The 15,010-nt window shown below is 37.0% G+C and overlaps 1 pseudogene; it reads left to right on the plus strand.

The window, feature by feature from the left end:
• The first annotated feature begins 13,672 nt into the window (after positions 1-13,672).
• On the plus strand, positions 13,673-14,483 carry LOC101401689 (alpha-1,3-mannosyl-glycoprotein 4-beta-N-acetylglucosaminyltransferase B pseudogene; annotated as a pseudogene).
• Positions 14,484-15,010: the final 527 nt, after the last annotated feature.

Raw genomic sequence — 15,010 nt, forward strand, 5'->3', positions numbered from 1 at the left:
ATACTATTTATATCCATTTCTACTGTTTTCTTATACAAAACATCTTTACTGCCATAAAGTTTACATGACACACCAAGAAGCAAAAAAATGTAAATCCTGGCCAAGAGAGAACAAATGAAGAGAAGCAGACCCAGAGATGGCCCAGATTCTGGAATTATCTGTGAGAGACTTTAAATAAAATACGTATAATAAAAAGTCTAAAGGATCAAGTAGAAAAAGTACACAACATGAGTGAAGAGATGGGGAATTTTAGCAGAGACATGAACATTATATTAAACAAAAATCTATTGAAAATTCCAGAAATAATGCAATATCATAAATGAAGAGTACATTACATCAATTTAACAGCAGATTGGAATCATAAAAGGAAAGAATAAGTCTCCTTAAAGACAAGTCAATAGAAGGCATCCAAACTGAAGCAAAAAATAGTGAAAAAATAGAGAAGTGCTTGAGATCTGTGGGACCATATCAAACCCACCAAGAATATAAAAAGAGAAGATAAAGAGTAGGGTAGAAAAAAAATATGTAAAGAAATATGGCAGAGAATGATTCAAAATAGTTGAAAGACATTAACACATATATCCAAAATGCTAATCAGACCCCATGCAGAGTACTACAAAGCAAAACATAGCTATGCTCTTCATAGTCAAATTTCTGAAAACCAAATTTAAAGAAAATAATTTAAAAACAGTCAGTAAAAATGGCCACATTATCTGCAATGGAACAATAACATGCAAGATGGCTGATTCCCCACTACAAATAATTGGACAATATATTGTTGGAAAAAACAATAATACAAAGTGCTAAGAAGAAGTCAACCTAAGAGTGTTATATATAGATCTATCTATATCTATCTATCTATCATCTCTCTCTCTCTCTCCTTTAAAAAGGAGGGCAGGGCTTGCCCTGTGGCTTAGCTGTTGGGTGCACGCGCTCCGCTGCTGGCGGCCCGGGTTTGGATGCCGGGCTCGCACCAACGCACCGCTTCTCTGGCCATGCTGAGGCCATGTCCCACATACAGCAACTAGAAGGATGTGCAGCTATGCCATACAACTATCTACGGGGGTTTTGGGGGAAAAATAAATAAATAAATAAAATTATAAAAAGGAGGGCAAATAAAGTCATTTCAGAGAACAAAAACATAGAGAATTTGCCTCCAGCAGCCCTGACTACAAGACATACTAAAAGAAGTTCTTCAGGCTAAAGAAAAATGATATCAAATAGAACCCTAGATCTGCAGGAATGACTGAAAGCCATGAAAAAGAGTATATATCTGAGAAAATACAAAAGACCATTCAGTCTGTATCTATATCTATCTGCCTATATCTCTAAAAGACTACAAAGCACTTAAAAGAAAAATAATAATATATTGACCGTTTTCATTGAGGTTTTTTTTAGCATATGTAGGACTAAAATATAAGAAATGAAATGCATAAAGGGCAGGAAGAAGGCAAAAAAACCCTACACCGCTTATGAAGTAGTATAATATTATTTGAAGGTAGGCTGTAATGAATCTAAGATTCATATTGTATTCTCTAAATCTATACTGTCCAATAGGGTAGTTAGTAGGTACATGTTGGTATTTAAATTAGGTAGAAATTGACCCAAATTCAATAAAATTAAAAATTCAATTCCTCAAGTGCACTAGCCACATTTCAAGTGCTAAAGAACTACACATGTCTAGTGGCTACCATATTGGATTGAACAGATATAGAATATTTCCATCATTGAAGAAAGTTATTTTAGACAGTACTGCTCTAGATAGACCACTAAAATACAACATAAAAACCTATATCTAAATATTAACAATAGGAGTAAAAATGGAAAAGAAAAATATGTGATTTACCTCAAAGAAGGCAGGAAGGGAAAATAGAGAAATAAATAACTGAGATAAATAAAAGCCAAATATGAAGACAAGAGATTTAAACAGAACTATGTCAATAATTACATTAAATGTTAATGAACTAAACATTCTGTGTAAAAGTCAGAGACAATAAGATTGTATAAAAAGAAAGACACGACTCTATAAATTTTATGTGTAAAGACAGAGAAGTTGAATACAAATGTGTAAAAAAATACCACTTAAACACTAAGATTAAAAAATCTTAATTTTAAGATTACAATTTGTTGTGTTAAATATACCATTTAAACACTAACATTAGGATATTGCTGTGACTATGTTAATAGACTAATTTGACTTAAAGGGAAAGAATATTACTAGAGAAATAGAGGAACATTTCATAATTATAAAGGGGTTGATTCATCAGGAAGTCATAACAATTCTAAGTGTGTATGACCCCAATAACAGGATTTCAAAATACATGAGGCAAAATTTGACACACTAAATGGAGAAGTAGACAAATCCACATTTTTCTTGAGAGATTTTATGTAACTGTCACTCAACAACTGTGTGTATATAATTCCACCCCAACAACTGCACACAGTCTTTGCGTGTGCACATGAATCATTCACCAAAATAGACTATATACTAGGACATAAAATATGTTTCAAAAATATTAAAGAATTAAAATCATATGAAGTATATTCTCTGGACACAATGGTATCAAATTAGAAATTAATTTTTAAAAAGCTATATAGAAAATCATAAAATATTTGGGATTTAACAACAAATTTCTAAATGACCCAGGGGTAAAAGAAGAAATCACAAGAGATATTAGAACATATTACAAAATGAATTATAGTAAAAATACATTATATCAAAATCTGTGTGATTCAGCTAAAGCTGCACTAGGGGGACATTTATAGTTTAAATGTCTATAGTAGAAAAGAGGAATGATTTGAAATAAATGATCAAAACTTCTACTTTAGAAGCTAGACAAAACAGAGTAATTAAGCCCAAAGTAAATAGAAGAAAAGAAATAATGAAGACAAACAGAAATCAATGAAATATAAAACAGATAATCAAAATGTTGAAAGTGGGATCATTAAAGAGATTAATAAAGTTGGCAAATTTCTAGCAAGACTTATCAGGAAAAAAGAGAGAAAATGAAAATTACCAACATCAAGAACAAAAAGGGGATATCACTAGAGATTCTACAGATAATAAAAGGATAAATATACAATGTTATGCCAATATATCCTACAAGTTATATGAAATGAACAAATTCCTTGAATAATATACTTATTTAAACCGACATAATAAGAAATAGGTAATCAAAATAGCCCTCTGACTACAAAATAAATTGAGTTCAAAATAAAAAACTTTCCTACAAAAGTACTCCTTGCTCAGATGGCTTCACTAAAATTTTATCAAGTATATAAGTAAGGAATAATGCCAATTTTACATAAATTCTTTCAACAAATGAAGGAGGAAGAAACACTATTCAACCAATGTAATTTGATATCAAAACTTGGCAAAGACACTGTTAAGAAAAAAATTATAGATCAATATTTATTATGATCACAGATGCAAAACTCTTAAAAACATAGAAAAAAATTGAGTACACACATACAGAGTGATGCATCACAGACAGATGGATTTTACCTCAGGTATGCAAATATGGCTCAAGATTTTAAAAAATCAATTAATACAATTCACCATGCCAATAGAATAAAGCAGAAAAACCATGTAATCATCTAAATCGACATAGAAAACTATATTTGACAAAATTAAATATACATTCTGAATTAAAACTCAGCAAATTAAAAATAGAAAAAAACTGCCTCAACCTGGTAAAAGACATCTACAAAAATCCTACAGCTAATATCATTCTTAATTGTGTGAAATTTTGGACGCTTTTCTCTTACTCTCCCAAAGGTAAGACGGCCCTCTCTCATCATTTCTATTTAATATTTTCCTGTAGTTTCCCTCCTGTGCAATAAGGCAGGAAAAATAAATAAGAGCTTAAAGATCTAAAGAAAAGAATTAAAGCTGTGTTATTTGCAGGCGAAATGATAGTATCCGTAGAAAACTTCATGGAATCTACAAAAAGACACTAGAACTACTAAGTAAATTTAGTGAGATGGCAAGATTCAAAGTTAATTCACAAAAATCAGGAGTGTTTCTATATATAAGCAATGAAAAATTAGAAAATAAAATACAAATAAATAATTTACAATATTATCAAAATATATTAAATACTTAGGGGAAAAATATATTGAAAAATATGCAAGATCACCACAATGAAACTACAAAACATTGTTGAAAATTTAAAAGACTCACATAAATGGAGAGCTATACCTATATTCATTGACAGGCTTTAATATTTTAAGGATTTTTTTCTCCCCAAATGATCTATAGATTTAATACAATACCTATCAAATTTCCAACAGGCCATTTTGAAGACAATGGCAAGCTGATTCTAAAATTTGAGTAGAAATAAGAAAGACCTAGAATAGCCAAAACAATCTGTTAAGGAAAGTTGGAAGACAACAGAATCTACTTCAAGATTTACTATAAAGCTACAGTAAGCAACACAGTATAATAATTGACTTAAAAGATATAATATATACATCAATGGAAAAGAACAGAGTCCAGAAATAGACGCACACATACAAAGTCAATTGATCTTCAAGGTAAGGCACCAAGTTCATTCAATGGAGGAAAGGAAAGTCTTTTTAAAAAATAGTGCTGAAACAACTCAACTCTTATACTCTATAAACAGAATATTAATTTAAGATGAATCTTAGGCTTAAATTCATAAAGCACAGAAGAAAAATAAGAATAATATCTTTGTAACCTTGGGAGGAGGAATAGATGTTTTCAACAGGGCACAAAATCAGTAACTCTAAAAGAAAAAAAATGATAAATTGAACTTCATCAAAATTAAAATTTACATCTCATTAAAAAACATTATTAAGAAAATTAATAGGCAAAAAACAGATTGAGGAAATGTTTTCATAATACATATATATGACAAAGAATTCATATGCAGAATATATAGAAAACCCCTATAAAGCAATAATAACAAGGCAAACCCAATTACAAAACAGGTAATGACTTGAACAGATACTTGACAAAGATATACAAATGGCCAATAAGTGCTTGAAAGAAAATGTGTTCGAAATGTCTAAAACAGATTGTAAAAGAATGTTCATAGCAACTTTCATATTCATAGTTACACCAATACCTATCAATGAGAGAATGAATAAACAAAATATAGTCATGCAATAAAATGCTACTATGTAATATAAAAGGAGAAACTACTGACATAGGCAACAATACAAATACATTTCAAAGACATTATGAGGAGTAAAAGAAATGAGCCACAAAAATATATTGACTCAATTATTTTTGTTATATAACTTCCAAGAATAGACAAAACTAATCTATGGTGAGAGAAATCAGAAAGCAGTCACCTCTGTGGGTGGGCAGAATGAAGGGGAGATGTACCATCAAGTGGAATGAGAGAACTTTCTGGGATAGTGTAAATCATGAAGAAAAAGGATAGGCAAGCCCCAGACCAAGAAAAAGTTTTCATAATACATTGATCTAACAAACAACTCATATACAGAATATTTGTATTCTGTACATGGCTGTATATGTATGTAAAATTGCTAAAATTCTTCAAATTGAATGCTTAAGACTTGTGTGTTAAACATTGTATGTAAATTATACCTTAAAATATATGTATTGACAACCAACCAAGTGTCAGATTCTGTTGTAACTCCCTGGAGATACAGTGATGAACAAGACTCTGCTCTCATAAAATTAGAATATCCAATAAATGCCCTTTTTTTAGGCTATTCAAGGACTTAGACCTCAACTATATCCTTCTCTTTATCATTAACATAATCAACTATTTTTTTTCTCGGTACATAATATAGTGAAAACGTGCTACCTAAGAATCAGGAAACCTGAGTTTGATTTACATTTTTGTCCTTGACTAAGTTTGTGACCTGGAGTAACACATTTAACCTTAATATCCTTATCCTTTTGAGCCTTGCATCTTTATTGGTTTTTATTCTCATTACGTATGCTAACAGTGATATCTCTACTATGAAGCTGTAAACTTAGGGAGGACACTGTTCATCGTGGAAGGAGACAGCTCCAAGTTCTTGACCATAATGTGATAACTGCCATCTCTTGACATTCTATAGTACTCCCACTGAGCCATTTCTTGCGAGTTAAGCCAAGAGTTTGACAGAGATATTGGAGAAACTGAGATGTGACTAGTCTTGCCTTTATTTGAATTCTAATCGACTTTTTTATGGCTTTTTAAATTATGTTAATTTTGAGAAAGAGTGACCACTCCAGAACACAAATCTTCAAATCAAAAGACCACAGCTGTAAAAAGACCTTCTTAGTTTGCCAGGTGTAGAAATTTATTCTGTTTTATTTTGTTTTTTAAGTGAATTAGTTAATATTCAGAGATGGGAAGGAATCTAAAATCTGTATGCGCATAAAACATTCTCTGTTGTAAACATTTAGAGGACATGCAAGAGTAAATTGCTCTTTTATGAGGTCTGCAGAGAAACATAATACATAACTTGCTTTTGTTGTGATTTTTGAATTTTGCCTTTCTCCCAAATTGCTTGAACTTTTTGGTTAGAGAAAATAAACCCAAATTCAATATCACCAAACCTTTACACAAAGACTCCTTACCACACCCCATGCTGCTCACTTTCTCTTGGATCTGCCATCTCTTCTTTTCACTCTTCCTTTATAGCCATCCAATGTCTTTCCTTCCTTTCTGTGCATAGTTTACAATTTACTTCAATCCTTTTCTCCATCAGCCTATACCCATAACTCCTTAACCTTTTGCATTATTCTTAATACCTCTTTCCAATATCATTAATTCATTCATTGACTCATTCAACCATTGACTCATTCAACTAAAACTTATTGAAGCACAAATAATATATGGAAGATGCTGTCTAGATGCCAGGGATTCCGGAGTAAAGAATGTCCCTGCCATCCTGGAGCTTATAGTCAAAGAGACATTAAATAAAGAATTACAAGTGCGGTTGTTCTTCCTTATTAAGTCCTTTCAAGTGTGTGCTTAGATTTGCTGTTCAGTGGCCTTTGGATTCAAGGTATCATAGTCCACCAAGCTTCTCTCCAGGCTGCCAACTACCACTACAGTCTTCTGATTGACATGTTTCTTGCTTAAGAAACAGTTTTTCAGCATTCTAAAAAATCTATCTCCCCAGGGTCTCCCCGTCTAAGTAGCAAAAAGAAAACAACTGGTAGGAAAAGGACAGGTATAGTTACCATTAGTTACTTTTGTAGTCCTCTGCTTCCAACATTTTGCCTCTCATTCTCCCATTCAGGTATTCACTTATTGATTGATTGATTCATTCATTCATTCATAAATGTGTATTTAGTGCTTACTATTAGGCAAGGAGTATGGTGGATGTGTAACACCCAATCCTTGACTGAGAGGAACTCAGAATCAAAAACAGTATCTCAAAACTGTTTTGGCACAAAAAACATAACTGCCTTTGCCAATCAAAACAGTGGATTTTTCCCACTCTGTGTAAATAGATGTTTTTAAAATATATTGAAAAAGTAAAACAAGACTTTTTTAGTGGTGAGGTATCTACTAGATAGTACTTGATGTGTGTGTGTATGTATATAGATATATTTACCTTACATGTCTCTTAGTATCATATTCCCACAGAGGCCTTGTCAAACCACCTTTGATATAAATTGCATTTTAAAACAGCCTCTAAAATACACAAAAGATGATAGTTAGAAAAACATTTTTAGAAAAGACACTTCATGAAATTTTTAAAGCACAGATTTAAAATGTTGTCATTGCATCCTCCAAAAAGACAAATACAAATGATGCCAATGCAAACACACACACAATCATTCAATTTAAAGAAGTTTTGGCAACATTTTTGGTGTCTTTAATTCATATAAGAAATTATGATTTTATTGTTATAAATCATAACAGCTATTCCCATTCCTCAATGAGTATTTATTATGTTTGAAGCTCCTTTTAGCTAACAATTCATTCGATCAAAGCTACTCTAAGAGCTACTTACTAGTATTATCTACACTTTACAGATGAGAAGTCTCAGGAAAATAGAGGTTAAAGAACTTGATTTATCAAATAGTGCAAAATATATACAAGACGAAAAAATTTGATAGAAGACACAAAACTTGCCCAAAAGGACCTTGAATAATTGACAGTTATTTTTAAATACTGAATCATAGTAAAAAGCTATGGAAAGCTGTTTAAAGAACATGACTTTTTCCTGACTAAAACATGCCTTGGAGAAATTTTCATCTCCTTGTCTTTATCTTCCTCTCAGCATTTTACCAATTCTGAATTTCTCCTTGTTTCCTTCCTTCTTTTCTGCAATTGAAAAGTTTTAAATGACAGCTGAAGAGCCCATCTGTATTCTATAAGAAAGATTCGAATAGAGCATTTTAAACTTTAAAGACTCCCCTTGCCTGTTGGGAGAAATACAGTTTTACTCAATTGTAAACAAAAAAGGAACCATTTATTTACTTTTCTGTAATTATAAATAGTCTTTCAAGTGACTGTATGAAAAGTTTTAAAATTATAACAATCTCAGCTGTTTTTCTGTAAAGCCCCACGCTATCTCATTTTGCATTCCTCTGAGAATTTTGTCCTGTGTCATCCTGGGGAGATTCTCTCTTCCCTTTGTCATTTTTCCATAGTGTCTTTATCTACTCATGCTATGCGCTCCTTTCTCTTAATCCTTGTCTTATACATGTTATTTTTCAATATTATTAGCCTGGTTTCTTTTGACACAAAGGTTTAAAAGCCACTGCCTATTTCTGTCTATGTTGCCAACTTTTCATGTCCCTGTCATAGTGACACCTTAAATCTCTGACAGCAGATGTCAAAATCTCCCAAACTCCACTGTAGACCAGCTTCAGCTAAATTTAATAAAGTAGTGGGCAACACTGATTAAAACAATTGGTACTCATGGGAATAAACAGTATTGATGGGGTCTTAATCCAAGGTACTGGCTATCTCAAAATATAGGCTTGACTTTGCATATCATGTTTAAAACAAGTTAGTTAGTCCTTCTTAGTATTTTGACCACCAGTTTTAGTGACTGTCTATGGGTTATTGGGGGGAGTAGGCTTGAGTCACTTCTCCTAAAAGTTTAAGTATTTTCCATAGTTCTATAGCAAATAATGGACCTGGGATATAAAATAGAAAAGGTTAGCATTTAAAAAGTCATTAAAAGACTACTTAGTCCTTGTTCTTTACCAATTACCTACAAACTTTTGACTTTTACTTTCTAATCTTGATATACTTACCTTGGAGACAAAGCCCTCATTCTCTCCTCTATTTTTTTATTCCTTTGGCATTTTAAAATAGTCTGTCTCTTTTTAATTACCAGTAAATATTGAATGAAATTCCTTTTAGAATAGGGATTGCAGCAGATTTGTACAACTTAGCTATAAAATCTCAAAACAATCTTCTAAAATGTTTTTTGAACCTTGGTTCAAAAATTGGTTTTTCTCTTCTTAACCTTTAAAAATGGCTTGAAACATAAAAGGACGAAGCGATTTTTAAACATGGTCACAGTGACATCTGCCAAAAGCTAAAAATATCTCATTGGTTTAACAGGCTAAATTTGTAGCCACTGTGAAGTCCTAATGTTATTGTGAAAGCCCTATGATGGGTTACATGGGTAAAATAATGTGTTTGTAGAATTACATGGTAACTCAAAGAGACATTGATAAGCTATATTTTGCACTTTTGTTCCAGATGCAGGAAAGAAACATTTAGTCCATCTGATTTGATCCAAAAAACTGTCTTAATGACATTTGGAAGGACTTAATGACATTTTCCTTGGTTCCAGCTCTACTATTCAGCCATATTTCATCCTATATGTTTAGGCTGTGCCTTTGCAGATATAGCCATAGTGCTGAATCTATCAAGTTCATGATTAAAATGCCAAAAAAAAAAAAAAGAAGAATTTTATAAAGTACCCCTTTCCAAATAATTGTGAATAGAAATTCTCTCTCTGCTCCCTGCTGGGCCCTGATCTGTGAAGCAGTTGCTTGGCTGGGGGCTATAAGACCTGACTCACTCTAGGATCTGTTCTAACTGCTTTCATCCCCCAAATTCCTACCAGGATTCAGAGGTTACCAGATGTTGCACAAAGTAACAAAGGCATAAGAATATAGGACTCAGCGGTTGCAAAGTAAATCAGAGGGGGCTACACATAGAGCACTGGGCAAATAATGGGGCAGTATTATGGGTGGAAATGTGTCCCACAAAATTCCTATGTTGAGGTCCTAACCCCCGGTACCTCAGATGTGACCTTGTTTATGAATAGAGCCATTCCATGTGTAATTAGTTAAAATATGTTCATTAGGGTGGGCCCTAATCCAATAACGTGTCCTTATAAAAAGGGGGAATTTGGAACAGACACACACACACACACAGAGAACACCATGTGAAGATGAAGGCAGTGATTGAGGTGCTGCTTCTACAAGCCAAAGAGTGCCAAAGATTTCCAGCAAACCACCAGAAGCTAAGAGAGAGGCATGGAACAGGTTCTCCCTCATAGCCCTTAGAAGGAACCAACCCTGCTGACACCCTGATATCAGGCTTCTACTCTCCTGAACTGTAAGATGATATATTTCTATGGTGTAAGCCACTCAGTTTGTGATACTTTGTTATAGCAGCCGCAGCAAAGTAACACAGGTCCAACTCGGGAAGACGGCTTGTACACAACTGGTGCAGGTACAGGTGTCAGAGGAGAAGGATAGCTTGGTATCAAAGCCAAAGAGCAGGTGCCATGGCAGAGACTCAGACATGCTGACCCCTCTTCTCTGTGGCAGGGTGAAGATTAGATCCCGATTACCCAGAAATCAAGGTGTTCACAAGGTAGGAGCAAAGTCTCAGACATTGGAAAGTTTAAGTTGTTCTGTGGAGAAACAGCAAGAGAAGAAGATAAAAGCAGCAGGTTCCTGTGAGAGAGTAGAGGCCAATGAGGCAGCAAAGTAGGGCGCTGACTCCAGGGTCTTGAATCCATCGCTGAGCTTTAATATGCAGGCAGTGAGGATCACTGGGAAAAGTCAGTAAGGAGTTAAGTACAGATCAAAATATTTAAGTATTAAGTATTTAAAAACTTAAGCATTTAAGAAGGTTTCTCTGGAAAATGTGTGCAAAACACAGAAAAGACTGAAGAGATTAGATGCAGAAGCTGTGCAGCCTTGAACTCATTACTTAACTCCAGCGTCCTCATCTGCAAAATGGAGCCAAGCATACAATCATCTCATTAGATTTTTGTAAGCATTGAAGGAGATAATCCACGCACAGTGCCTGACACAGTAAGACCTTGGATGAATGTCAGAGGCTGAGTCCGATGTGTACACAACTAGAACTCACATATTCCTTCAAATTAAATGTGGATATTAACATTTCCCCATGTCTCTTCCTGACTGTCAGCTCCTTGAAAGCAGTACCTGTAACTGAGGCTTGATTTTATCCAGGCAATTCTGACCCAATTATTACGTACAAGCAAGAAACAGACATCTGAGGTCTGGGTGAATTATAAACCACATAGAAGAGAGGTACATGCTAACTTCCCTTTGCCTTTCTCCAGCCCTAACCTCTGTCATCGCTCAACCTAAATCTGAGCTCCAGGCTGAATCCATCACAAGAGAGTCAAAACAGGCTTATAAATTTGGACCTGATTTGCTCTAATGAGGTCTTGCTTTTCCTCAATTTCTAGGGGAACATAAAGCACTGAATGACATGATTCAGAGGGCAGATAACACCTCTTTAACATCTCTCCACATGCCGACCCACTTCAATACTGTGCGCTTCTCAGGGATGAGAAGCTATGCAAAATCTAGAAGAAAAATACCTGAGAGGCTGCCTCCTCCTGGGAACATTTCAGCTTTTCAAGATTCTAGGTCACCCCTCTCCCGGATATTTGGAGTTCATTCCCACTGGGTGAGCAATCTGTTCAGACAGCTTTTTTTTTTTTTAAACAATTATTGTTTATCCACAGTCTAATAGAAACCACATTTAAAAATAAAGCCTCATATGGAGTTTTTCTTTTTAAATTTCATGAAGTAGAAAGAGTAAGTACATTAATTTAAGATAATTTGATTAATTTTGAGTTAAATAATCGAGCCACCTCCTGAGAAAGTCATCATTTAACTGTTCACAAATGGCCACATAGAGAAACTGAATGTTGTTGATGACAGTCGTTAGGGATGGGTAAATTCGGTTAGGAACGGAGAGGTGTCCTGTGGCGACAGGAAGACTGCCAAGGAAACATCCCTGGCTTCAGGTGGCCCAGCAGCTTCCTGTTACAAAGAATGTTACTCCTTGAAGTAACTGGACGGGAACTTCATCCTGAACTGCCTTCAAGTGTCAGGGAACCTCCTCTTGGTAAGCATATCAGGAAACAGATGCAGGAAAATATGGACTGAGAGTCCTTAGGATCAGATGCACGTTCCTTCTGCAGAGATGACAGAGAAGGTGTCTTCATGCGAGATCCGTGATTAACCATGGGCCGAGTCCTGGCGACAAGAAACTCTTTCCCTACATTAGCTTGTCTTGCAGGCATTTCAAGTTATAATCCCAAGCAAGTCCTTATGGCTCTCAATCTTGCCACACTTCTGCAGAAAATATACACGTTTTCTAGAATGAGGGACTATGTTCTCCAGGCTGTGGCCTCAAGGAAAACCTCTATTCAGGAGACATGTGCAAATTTCAAAAGTCTGAAAGAATGAAGTAGCTTCAGAATGTGGTCTCAAGACTACCCAGATAGCCCTCTGCCTCCACTTAGTTTGCTTTCCGGATTTCTTTCTAATTGGAGTGTATGGGTGTTTGGTGTATCTTTGCATGCAGGTGTCTTGGTGTCCAGGTGTGTATGTGTTGGGTTTGTATAAATGGTGTGTATGTGTGTTTTGCACCTGTGTTTATGAATAATATCATTGGTTCTTTCCAGATAGAATTTCTTACGAGGGTACTGCTTTTTTCTAAGCTGTGATGTGACACGAGACCATTCCTGATAGCTGCCTGCATCTGCCATTTAAAAAATTGTTAATAACTACCTTCTCACCCCCTGTTACCCCATCACAGAGGTATATCAAATGGGATTAATTTAGAAATTGAGATTAGTTATGACTCCACTTGCCACATTTTAAAAACACTGCAAACAGTTACCATTCCGGCAATTTTAAAGGGCCTAGAGTTCTTTTAAAACCAGGGAGACTTGACTTCAGTGCAGTTCACAAAACATGTATCAATCAGCACGTGCAAACACACACAAACGTGAAAGCTAGTTTCCAACATGACAGCAGGTGCTGTGATCATCCGCGTATTCCCACTGCTGTACAGAGCGCCGCACAAGTAGTGGGGGTCCATCGCTGTTCGTCTGAATACAAAGCTGTACAGATAAGCTTGGCAGAATTTTCCATTAGAATAGAAAGGCTAACTTCCTAAAAGATCAAATGGTTCAAGGAAGATGGGAAATGGCAGCTAGATCAAACTGGAAAACTTGTTGCTTCACAATATCCTACGTTTCTTGTATCTACAAAGAGATCTGAAAGAAACTGCCTCAGGTAGATAAACGCTCAAGCACACCCACTGTGGTAGGGTTGGCAATGGGTGAAAGGCGACTCGTAGAGCACATTTATATATAAGTGATATCAAGGGGCCCTAGACATGAAATATCCTGCAGAAAAGCGTGGAGAAGAAAATTTTAAAGGAGAAAATGGTAAGAGAACCTTGATTACTGCTTCCTCATAATGCTTGCACAGTCCAAAAGCATCTACTCCCTGGGGCTGCAGGATGACACCGTAGCCAAGCCCAAGTACCTGAGCACCGCGAAGTACTCGGCACTCCAGCAGCCCTCAGAGGACTGGATGAGCCTGGAGTTCTTCCAGCTGGGCTTCGTTGGTAAGATGTTCAAGTCGCTGGACCTGAGCTTGATTGTGGGGTACATCCTCATGTCCTACCGTGACAAACCCCTCAACTGGCTCCTGGACCATAATCTGTGGGTGAAAGTCCGCAACCCGAGAAGGATGCGAAGCACTGGGAGCTGCAGAGCGGCTTCAAGCCGACTCCCTTCCAGCACGTGGGCGCTCCTCGCTCGCTCGTGGGTAAGATCCAGAAACTGAAGGATAATGACTCTGAGAAGCAGGCGCTGCAGCAATCGCATGTGAGCCCGCAGGCCAGGTGAGCACGAGCACTTCCCCTGCAGAAGGCCTACCTGCGTGAGGATTCCCTCTGGGCCTTCACGCACCCTGCAGGGGACTTACCCACCTCTGCGTCTTCCAGCCGCTGCGTCTTGAGGGGTTTCTCTTCTGCAGCAGGAACAGTAGCACCCAGACGCCACGCAACGTCACACGTCCGCGGAGGTGCTGCCCCTTGATAACGCCCAGGTGGACGAGGAGGCCCTGCAGAGGGGCCGCTCAGCCAACCTCCGGTACCCTGGAACCCCTGACGGCCACCTCTAGGTTGGCTCCTTCTCTAGGGTGTGGCAGGGGCGAGGTGGACGCTGCTTTTGGGCCCCGGGGAAGCCATGCGCATCTCCACGCAGAAAGACTGGCTGGGTAGGTACTTCTCATCGCAATCTTCCTGAAAAAGGCCGACTAAAAGCCGTGGGCTTCTGAGTGTGCAGGAGACCTGGGATGTCATGGCTGCTGTCCCCGCAGGACCATGCACGGCTACCCCAGCCTGAAGGTTCTACAAGGTGCCCCAAACAGCAGGCCTGGGGTCACCAGCTGGCTGGAGGCCCACGGAGCTGGTGCTGCCCTGCCCGCAGCCTTGAGCCTGTGGTTCCAGAAAAGATTTTCTGGGCCCGCCAGGTGGCTTAGTGGTTAAGTGCGCCTGCTCAGCTACTGGCAGCCGGGGTTGGGATCCTGGCGCGCACTGACCCACCGCTTCTCCCCCCATGCTGAGGCGGAGTCCCACATACACCAACTAGAAGGATGTGCAACTATGACATACAACTATCTACTGGGGCTTTGGGGAAGAAAAAAAAAAAGGAGGAGGATTGGCAATAGATGTTGGCTCAGAGCTGGTCTTCCTCAGCAAAAAGAGGAGGATTAGCATGGATGTTAGCTCAGGGCTGATCTTCCTCA

This window comes from Ceratotherium simum, chromosome 15 (assembly GCF_057802395.1).
Source record: "Ceratotherium simum simum isolate JZ-2026a chromosome 15, ASM5780239v1, whole genome shotgun sequence".
Taxonomy (NCBI): domain Eukaryota; kingdom Metazoa; phylum Chordata; class Mammalia; order Perissodactyla; family Rhinocerotidae; genus Ceratotherium; species Ceratotherium simum.